This window comes from Pteropus medius, unplaced genomic scaffold (genome assembly GCF_902729225.1).
Source record: "Pteropus medius unplaced genomic scaffold, Ma_sr-lr_union100, whole genome shotgun sequence".
Lineage (NCBI taxonomy): Eukaryota > Metazoa > Chordata > Mammalia > Chiroptera > Pteropodidae > Pteropus > Pteropus medius.
In genome coordinates this window covers 12,442,157-12,452,082 of record NW_024354499.1, presented here as the reverse complement: position 1 = coordinate 12,452,082, position 9,926 = coordinate 12,442,157, and the positions used below count along the sequence as shown (strand labels likewise).

The 9,926-nt window shown below is 30.4% G+C and overlaps 1 non-coding gene across 1 annotated transcript; it reads left to right on the top strand.

Moving 5' to 3' along the window:
• The first annotated feature begins 8,902 nt into the window (after positions 1 to 8,902).
• LOC120594728 (small nucleolar RNA SNORA70) lies at positions 8,903 to 9,035 on the top strand. Its single transcript, XR_005650673.1, has one exon. It is a non-coding gene; the product is annotated as a small nucleolar RNA SNORA70 (small nucleolar RNA).
• Positions 9,036 to 9,926: the final 891 nt, after the last annotated feature.

Sequence of the window (9,926 nt, the reverse complement as noted above, 5' to 3'; positions counted from 1 at the left end):
CCCATTGTACATTTCTACCAACAGTGTACAAGAGTGCATTTTTCTCTCCATCTTCACCAATACTTGCTATCTTTTCTTTTTTGGTAATAATCAAATAATCTTTTCATGCTGTTTTCCTCTCACCATACATTTCACTAAGCACCAACATCCAAAATACAGAGAGAGGTTGGTGAATGGTAAAGCTTCAATGAGATATATCTTTTGAGTTTGCCAAAAATAACTATGCACAGATTTAATCAGAGAGGCATAGACAAGGACAATTTTTTATATATACTTTTAATTTTTCAATTATAGTTGATATAATATATTAGTTTCAGATGCACAACAAAGCGAATAGATGTTTATATAATTTATGAAATGATCACCATGTTAAATCTAGTACCATCAGACACCATACATAGTTACAACATTATTGACTATATTCTCTGTGCTGTACTTTTCATCCCCATGATGATTTGTAACTACCAATTTGTACTTAATCTCTTCCTCTTTTGCACTTATTTCCTCAATTCTCCTCTCATCTGACAACCATCAAAATGTTCCCTGTATTTACGAGTTTGTTTCCGTTTTGTTCATTATTTTGTTAGATTATATATATAAGCCAAATGATCTGGCATTTGTCTTTCTCTGTCTGACTTATTTCACTTAGCATATACCCTCTACATACATCTATTTTGTTGCAGATGACAAAATTTCATTCCTTTTAACAGCTGAGTACTATTCCATTGCATATATATATATATATCATTTCTTTTTTTAAATTAAATTTATTGAGATGACATTGATCAATAAAATTATATAGGTTTCAAGTGTACAGTTCAGTAATACATGATCCATGTATTGTATTGTGTGTTCATCACACAAAGTCAAATCTCTTTTCATCATCATATGTTTGACCCCTTTTATCCTTTCCAACCTCCCCTCCTTGCCCCTTTCCCTCTGTTTACGACTAAGCTGTTATCTGTGTCTATAAGTTTTTGTTTGTTTTGTTTGTTTGTTGCTTTCAGTTTTATATCCCACATATGAATGAAATCATATGATTCTCAATTTTTTCTGTCTGACTTATTTTGGAAAGTTTTTAAATTTACTTGAAGACAGGTTTGAAAAGTACAAGTAACATGTAAAATTTTATAATTTTAACTTTGTTCTGTGATTCTAAGATAAGATAGGATGTTTCTATCAACATCCATTTAATTAATAAATTATTCTATTCATTCAAGTTTCCAGCAAAACAAATTTCACAATTTCAAAACATTTTTCCAGGCACTATTGAGATGTGATTGTGATTAAATAACAACTATCTTTCAGTAATGACAGAGCATACCCAGTGTTTAAGAAGGGAGTTTTTCTAATTTCTTCTTGGCTATTTAGAATTTGCATTACTGAACATGTCATATCTCATGAACTCTCTCACCACTATGAAAACTCAAGGCAAAATCTGTATCTGGGAATTTATATAAAGGTTCTGCTTCCAGAACAGCTAAAAAAAAACAACTCAATGTTGTATGTATGTATTTTTTAGGATGTATAAACTACATCCTATAAATTTTTGAGTAGATAACAGGATAATAACTCCACAAACAATTGGCAAAGAGCAGAAATTATAACTATAATAATGAAGTTAATTCTATCCTTATAATCCCAACTGGACATGTTGAAAGGATCTTTTTAAAGGCAAGCATCACAGCATGGTAGCTCGTTCCATGGAGCATTTAAAATACTTGGCAGTCTTTGTTGTTATTTTCGAAAATTATTCAAGCTAACATTTCAATTTAGAAATTATTTGTAGTAATAAGTTCCAACTAAATTGTTGTAATTATTTGATGCTTTTATAGTCCTCATAATAAAGAAGAGTTGGTACAAATTGAATCAAATGCATTATCTTACACAAGCTATTTTATTCTGATTGTAAAAAATAAGAATATCAAATTACCATGAATTAAGCATAACATTATTTGTGTCATGTTTTATTTTGTTTTGACTTTCCGTTAATAATATTACACTGCCATTATAACAGTTGACAGTACAAGTACTGGAAGTGATACACGATTCAGTTACCCAAAAGGTAACTGAATTTATGTTTTCTGTATCAGAGCACTTAGGCATTATTGCTATAATAAACATAGATGCTACCAAAATGCCAGGGTCATTGTCATGTTAGCTAGTGTAATGGCAAAATGAATATATTTTTATATGTTAATATTTTGATTTAATACTCATCTGTAATTTCAATTGCACATATGCTTCTGCAACAAGTCAGATATCCTCAGAGTTGGATTAAAAATGAATAATTCTATTTACTTAACACCTTAGATTTTTCTGTATTTTGTTGTATTTTTTTTTCATGTTCTTCTTATGCAATGCCATAGGCACTGATTACTTCAGTTATCATTTATTTTAGGACAAGTATTTTCAGCTAATTATAGAAGAAACCCAGGCCCCAAATCCATAACTGGGTCTGCAGCTCTTTTTTATATTGGGGTTGACTTTCCTCATGTTCACAAAGATTACAAATGACAATTGTGAAAATTTGCCACCATGTTTATGTGCACTGTGGGGAGAGATAGGGCATCTCCACTAACTAAGGAATAAAATCTCTTGTAATAAGTATAACTGAGAAAATTTAGAGTCACTTGTGTATGCAAGAATCAGATACTCTCTTCAAGGTAACACTATTAACTGATTTTCTTAAATCCATACTCTGATTTCTATTTGGGACAGAATGGATGAGCTTGTCATGATTACTTTAGAAGTTAGGATTAATATCTTTTGCAGGAACTAGGAATGGGTCAACTCTACTGAGTTCCATGGATTCTGTGGAGAAGAATGAATACCTGAACTATACTGGTGCTATGGTAGAAAGGCTGAAAGGGGGTTTGATGATGACTAAACAATTTATAATATCCATTGACCCATTTATATATTAAATTTTTCTATATTTCTATATTTAGCCCAGGACTCTGCAGAACTCTCAATCAATATATTTAATTACTATTTTAAATTTTCATTTGAATGAAATAATAATATTATAATATCTAAGAATTGTACATTTTCCATAGGTCCACAGCATTTATGAGATGTTTACTTCCCTTTCCATTCACAAAACTAATCATTTCCATATCTCATTGTAAATTGACAGGATAAATATTTTTATCACATTAAAAAGGTTTGTGTTTTTTTATGACAAAATTTTAAGTTCTTAAAATCAATGGCTTGACAAAAGTCACTGATAAAGTGTATTGTAGAAATTTTGGCAGTAAGGTAAATATGTGCCTTTCCAGAAGAAAGTTAATTCCAGACTGGAGAGAGGAATGAGGAGAGATCTTGTGGGGTCTCTAGAGGATCTTAGAGTGTTGACAACTTAAGAAGATTCACAAACATCTCTATACATCTCAAATAAAAAAAGGCCACTGCAATGAAATTATGGAAAAAAAGATGGTGTCCATTTGTCAGTAATCTTTGTGAGCCACTGGCAAGATGGTTTTCTCCAATGTTCAGGTACTATGCTAGATCTTGAAGCAATATGCACTCTGGAAAAGAGGAATAGAGAGTGAACAGTAGAAGGTTAAGAAATGAAGTGCTCAGAGATATAACTGCTATTTTTGAATAAACATATTCATATAAAATAATAAGAATAATATTTCTTATATGATGAAATTCTTTCACTCAAATGCATTCTTCCTACATTAAGAACAATCTTATTGGAGCCATTATACAGGTTTGGTTTGATTCTTATAACAACTATTCTTATACTAATAGAATGACACTTAACCACTCTGTAGTTCCAATTTTTTCCATTTAAAATAAAGATAAGAAAAACATTAAATCACAGAGTTTTTGAAAAAATATATATCTTTAAATAAATTACAACAACTGTTGAAAAAAATATGTTCAACATTTGTTGAATAGATTATTTTAGTGCTTAATGTTAAATAAATATAATGGGAAGAAATTTCAAAGCAGAGATTTATGGGCCATATTGGTTCATTGACACGTAGCGTTCTAATAATAATTATTGGCCTGCACATTGATAGATGCACATATACTGGCAAATATTGAAACTGTATTTCTTATTAAAGCCTAAATTTCTGGTATAATTTGAAAATATTTGAGAAGCTGGCAAAAGCTAGGCCTCCAATCAAACTTAATGAGATAAAGAGCTTACACCATCTTTTCATGGGGCATGCTCTCTAGCTTCACAACTTTTAGCTATCTCTTTACCATGAGACTAATTGGTCATTTATTATTGTATTTAGAATGTGTCTATTAAATGGAAGAAACAACAGATAAACAAAGAGACTATTTTTGAAATGAGGAGGGACATATTTCTTTAAAAAGTGAAAAACCTATCACTGTTTGGACTTTACACCTTTAAGACAAACTTGCATGGTCCTGTGATAATTTGAGTGTTATTTCTGATCCAGCAACCATTTCATAGACTAGGTTACATTTAAATGTTCTAAAAATAGCAAGATATCCTACCATCACTATCAGAAGTTCTATTAATAATTGAATATTAATAGAAATCAACAAGATGAAAGAATTCTTTTTATAGAAAAAGTAAAAACAAATATATTTGTAAATATATGTGTTATACATTTTAGTCTTGTCACTCATTCTGAATCTCATGTCCTTTATATAGTAAATTAAAAAAAGTGTTAATGGTTTTCAAATATTGTTCTATGAAGCTATGCAGAAAACATAGGAAGAATGAATGGAGAACTGGACAAGTGTCTCTTTCCAATTGCAACTTCAAATAGAGTAGCTAGAATTGTATACTTTATAAAGTATTAGACCTTTATGAAATATTTTTTCTAAGGAATGTGCTCTTTTTTAATGTAAAAGTTTTGATAATCAGTGAGTTGAATAACATTTATGCCTCCTTAAGTCTCCTAAAAGAATAATTAAGCAAACTAATAATAATAATAAAACAAAACAGAAAAATACCTACTGAACAATCTTTAGGGTTTTGCTTTTCATATTTATGACTGCATAAAGCCGTATAAATAAGGAAATAATTTCCATAAAGTCATGTTTCCAAATTCCACATAATATTATGAAAGGTTAAATTTTTTATCTTAGCTTTTATATCATCATTTATTCCTTTATTAAAATGAGCTAATTTTCAAGACTATATATCTTCAAATAATTATGAAATAAGATTTAATTTATATATATTTGGTTATCTTAATATATAATGTTAATCTTTTAAGACTACACAAATCTAATTTCCTCATAAAAACATTCTTACTTTGATTTGTATAACTATGAGATCATATTTGTCATCAGGAGTAAATCTGTAGACTGTTTCCTCAGAAATAGGTACTTGGGTTATTAAAAACAAAAGGAATTAATTCTACCTCCATATTTATTATTTAGCGTTGAATAATAATTATTTCTTATTCTCACAATTTGTACTGTATTACAGCATTTTTATAATATCACAGAACTTCATCGAAGCTCAAATTTTATTTATTTATTTATTTATTTATTTTTTATGTGTGAGAGAGAAAGAAGAAATATGGAAATGTGAAGACTTAACCATGTCTAATATTAGCAAACATTTCACACAGATGAGTCCTCTTATAAATTTTAAAGAAGAATGTATAGATCTCAGTGGAGAAAGGAGGCTTAGTAAGCAAAAGACTTGCTTGCCAGATTAATATGAATCAAATCTTTTGAGGATGAAACATTTCAAGATTTGAGAGGGATAGTCACAAACATCAGTCATGTATATATTCCAAAAAAAAATTCATGTTCTTTTAAAAATCCACATACACTGACAGTGTGATAAGGTTTTTGTTTTATACAGAGCAAAATATGTTTACAACAGATGTGTAATGAGATTTTTAATAATATCCTCTAATAGTTTTCTAAATCAAGAGTCTCTTGTGTCAAATAATGTAAGAAATCAAGAAAGTGCTAAACACGCACATGCATATACACAAATAGTGTACAGCATATGTTAATGGATACATAGGAGTCAATTAAAAGATCTCTCAATGGACAAAATTGGTATAATTTGAGCAATAAGATAAATAATTATTGGATTATAACACAAAATATAAAATGAATACTTGTTCATACTAATAAAAGCACACAAATAAATAAATGAGAAAAGATAGACAAAACTCTTACGCAGAAATATTCAAAATAATTTATGTAGATAATCCACTCTCGAAGAGGTAGAACATAATTTCTATCCCTTATAAAAGTATGGCCTGTGTGAAGTGACTTTCTTCTGGGGGGAAAAAAAAAACCAGTATAGAAAGAGGAAGAAATCTCAGTAAATTTACAGGGAGAAATCGACAAACGTGTTACGCCCCCAATCATGCAATCAAGGTTAACATCAATAGTGATAAGTCATCTTGAGAATATGTATCCTTAAATACAATGGTTAGAATGGAACATTACCTCTCTGGTCTTACTCTCATGAATATATTACCCCAGTATAATAATGAAAAACCCCTAATAAGGAACATTCTACAAAATACTTGATCAGTACTTCTCAAAATTATCGAGGTTATCAAGAACAAGGAAGTCAAATGAACTCTCATAGCCAATAGGAGCCTAATAAGAGATGATGAGTGAATGTAATGTTTATTCTGGATGAGATTCTGGAGCAATTTAAAAAAAAGTAAAAACTGAGAAAATCTGAATAAAATATGGGCTAGTGTAGTAATAATGTGTCAATATTGTGACAAATATATCATTAAATGTACAATGTTAATAATAGGAGAAATTGGTATTAATAGGTTAATACATGGAAACTCTCTGTAAAATCTTTGTAACTTTTTTATAAATGTCAAACTAGTCTCAAAAAAAGTCTATCATGTAAAAAATAAGGGGATCCTATTTCCAGTTCCCTATGTATGGAGCTCGGAAGTAACTACTCCATAGTAATAACAAATAAAAAGATAAAAAGATTGAAAACTCAACAACTCTTCTTGGATGCTTAAGAGAAGATAGAACACAAGACAGAACGCTGCCATCAAGATCAGGGAGACAGGCAAATAGAGTTACAATTTACAAGAGCTGAGACTCAAACAGAAACTTCTGCATGATCCCTTCAAAGCAGGAAAACCTGACTTATAACTGACAAATTACTGGAAGCTCAGTGTGGACAATTCTGAGTTAAAACCTCCAGGGAATCTCAGTAACAGGAGAATTCCAACAATTTTATGAAATTTACTTCTAAACTTCTAAACGCTCAGCCATATTCTCATAGTAAATATCTGACGAAAATCCCCCTGAGCTTCTGACAGGGAGAAGAGAAAGAAACCATTTTGAAATAACACAGAGCACCGCATTATTAACAAGGTCTGCCTTCAGTATTAACCAGAATCTAGCTTGCTAGAGTATATCAGAGCCTAAATGATCTGGAGTAAGGGATATACCTAATTCCAGCACACCTTATCATTTGTTCCACCTAACCAGGTACAACAAAACAAAACAAAAAACAAAACAAAACAAAACAAAACAAAACAAAACAAAACTGAGAAATGCTTGTAAAGTTCACAGCCCGGAGGCTTATATGCTTACTAAAAGACTGAAAATCTAATAACATCACCTTATCATCATGCTACTAAGGCCTATCAACAGCAATTGCTTTACCCAGTACATAGTGGTCTACTATCAAGAATATATATATACATGCTATATACATCTGTGTGTGTCTGTGTGTGTATACACACATAAGGCATAGCAAAAAATGTTAAAAAAAAAAAAAAGCTGACTAGACAGAGCAAATATCAGAATAAGGCACAGTAGGAATGTTGGAATTTTGAAACCCAGAATTTACAATAATTATGAAAATGCCTTTGATAGAGTTTTTAGGAACAAGGACACAGCTGAGGAAAGGATTTCTGAGCTAGAGAATATATCATTAGAACCTTGAAAACCAAAAGGGAAAGAGAAGAGATAAAAAAAAAAAAGAAAGAAACAGAACAGACTATCCAAAGACTGTGGAACAAGAACAAATTATGTAGCACTTGCATAATGGGACTTCCAAAAAGAGAAGAACAAAAGATATATGCAGAATGATAATATTTGAGAATTTCCTCAAATTAATATTAAACACAAAACCACAAACCCAGTAATCTCATAGAACAGAAATTAGGTTAAATGAAAAAAAACTACACCTGGCTATACCATTTTGAAATAACAAAAAATCAAAGACAAAAGAAACATCCCAGAAGATGCCAGAAGGGGAATATAAATATCTTATCTATATGGAACAAATAAAATTTCATCCAACTTTTCTGCAGAAATGATGAGCAAGAAGAGAATAGAGTGAAATAGTTAAAGTATTAAGAGGGAAAAAAAAGAGACAAAACACCAACCTACCTAAAATGCTGTACCCTGTGAAATTGTCCTTCAAAAGTAAAGAATAAATAATCTTTCTCAGACAACTGAGGAAATTTTTTGCAGGTGTACACTGGTCTTGCAAGAAATGTTTTAAAGAAGCTCTTTAGAGGGAAAGAATATATACAGGTCAAAAACTTGGAACAATATAAAGAAAAAAAAATAACATCAAAGAACGAATAGGTAAAGTTAAAATAAAACTTTGTATTTTTCTTATTATGAACTGATCAAACAGATAACATTTTCTTAAATATAATACCAACAATGTGTTTGACTGTATATTTTATTTAAATATTTATATATTTATAACTTATAAATATATAATTCAATAATATATATTTATATACATATATATGCTTCTGTATAAGTAAAATGAATGACAGCAATAATATAAGGGACTAGAGAGAAGAATTAGGATTTTTTTATTATATTGTACTCATATTGTTTGTAATGTTTATAGTGTTATTTAAAATTTATTATTAGCCATAAATGTATATCGCAATCTCTAGGATGAGCACTAAAAAACATAAAAAGAAAAATCCAGCCAATTAAGCTGACCATGCTCTTTTCCCTGTGGGGTCCGTTACGCAATGGCTACAAGCAGCAGTCTGTTGGCAGTGTATGAAGACTGTTGACTCATACATGTTGCCCTAAGAGGCATAGAGACAACATTTTTCAGTGAGTATGCATGTTTGAACTGAAGCAGTCCCCAGTGTAAGCTCCAGAGAAGCATGTAGGAGGCTTTCATCTCCAGGGCACAGTGACCAGGGTCCAAGTTGCTCAAGTCATTATGTCCATCTGCACCAAGATGCAGAACAAGGAGCATGTGACTGAGGCCCTATGCAGGGCCAAACTCAAGTCACCTGGCTGCTAGATCAGCCAACAACAGTAGAATACACATTTTTCTTAAAGTAGTGGGGTTTAACCAAGTTTAATGAAGATGAATTTAATGACAAGGTGGCTGAAAAGCAACTTATTTCAGAATGGTTGTAGAGTTAAATACATTACTAATTGTGGTCGCTGGACAAACTAGCGATTCCTGTACTTATAAGGGCTGTGGTGTTGTTCTAATCTTACTTACCAAAAAACCTACATTCTGTTTAAAAAAAAAAAAATTAAGCATAACTGATATGTTAAGAAAAAAGAAAAAATGGAATCATGAAATGTTCACTTAAAATCACAAAAGGCGAAAAAAGAGAATGGAACATAAAAATAGCAACAAAATCAAGGGAAACAAATAGAAAACAGTAATGGATATAGTAGATATTAATCTAATTATGTCAATAACCACTTGAAATATCAGTGGTCTAAACGTACCAATTAAGAGATAGAGATTGCCAAAGTAGATCGAAAAGCAGGACCCATCTATATATCATCTACAAGAACCTAGTTTAAATATAAAGACACATAAAAATTTAAAAGTAAATGCATGGATAATGATTTAATATGATAAAACTAATAAAAAAGTGAGAGTAACTATATTGATTTCAAATAGAGCTTATTTCAGAGATAAAAATATTATCATGAATCAAAAGTGAACATTATAAAATGATAAAGGGATT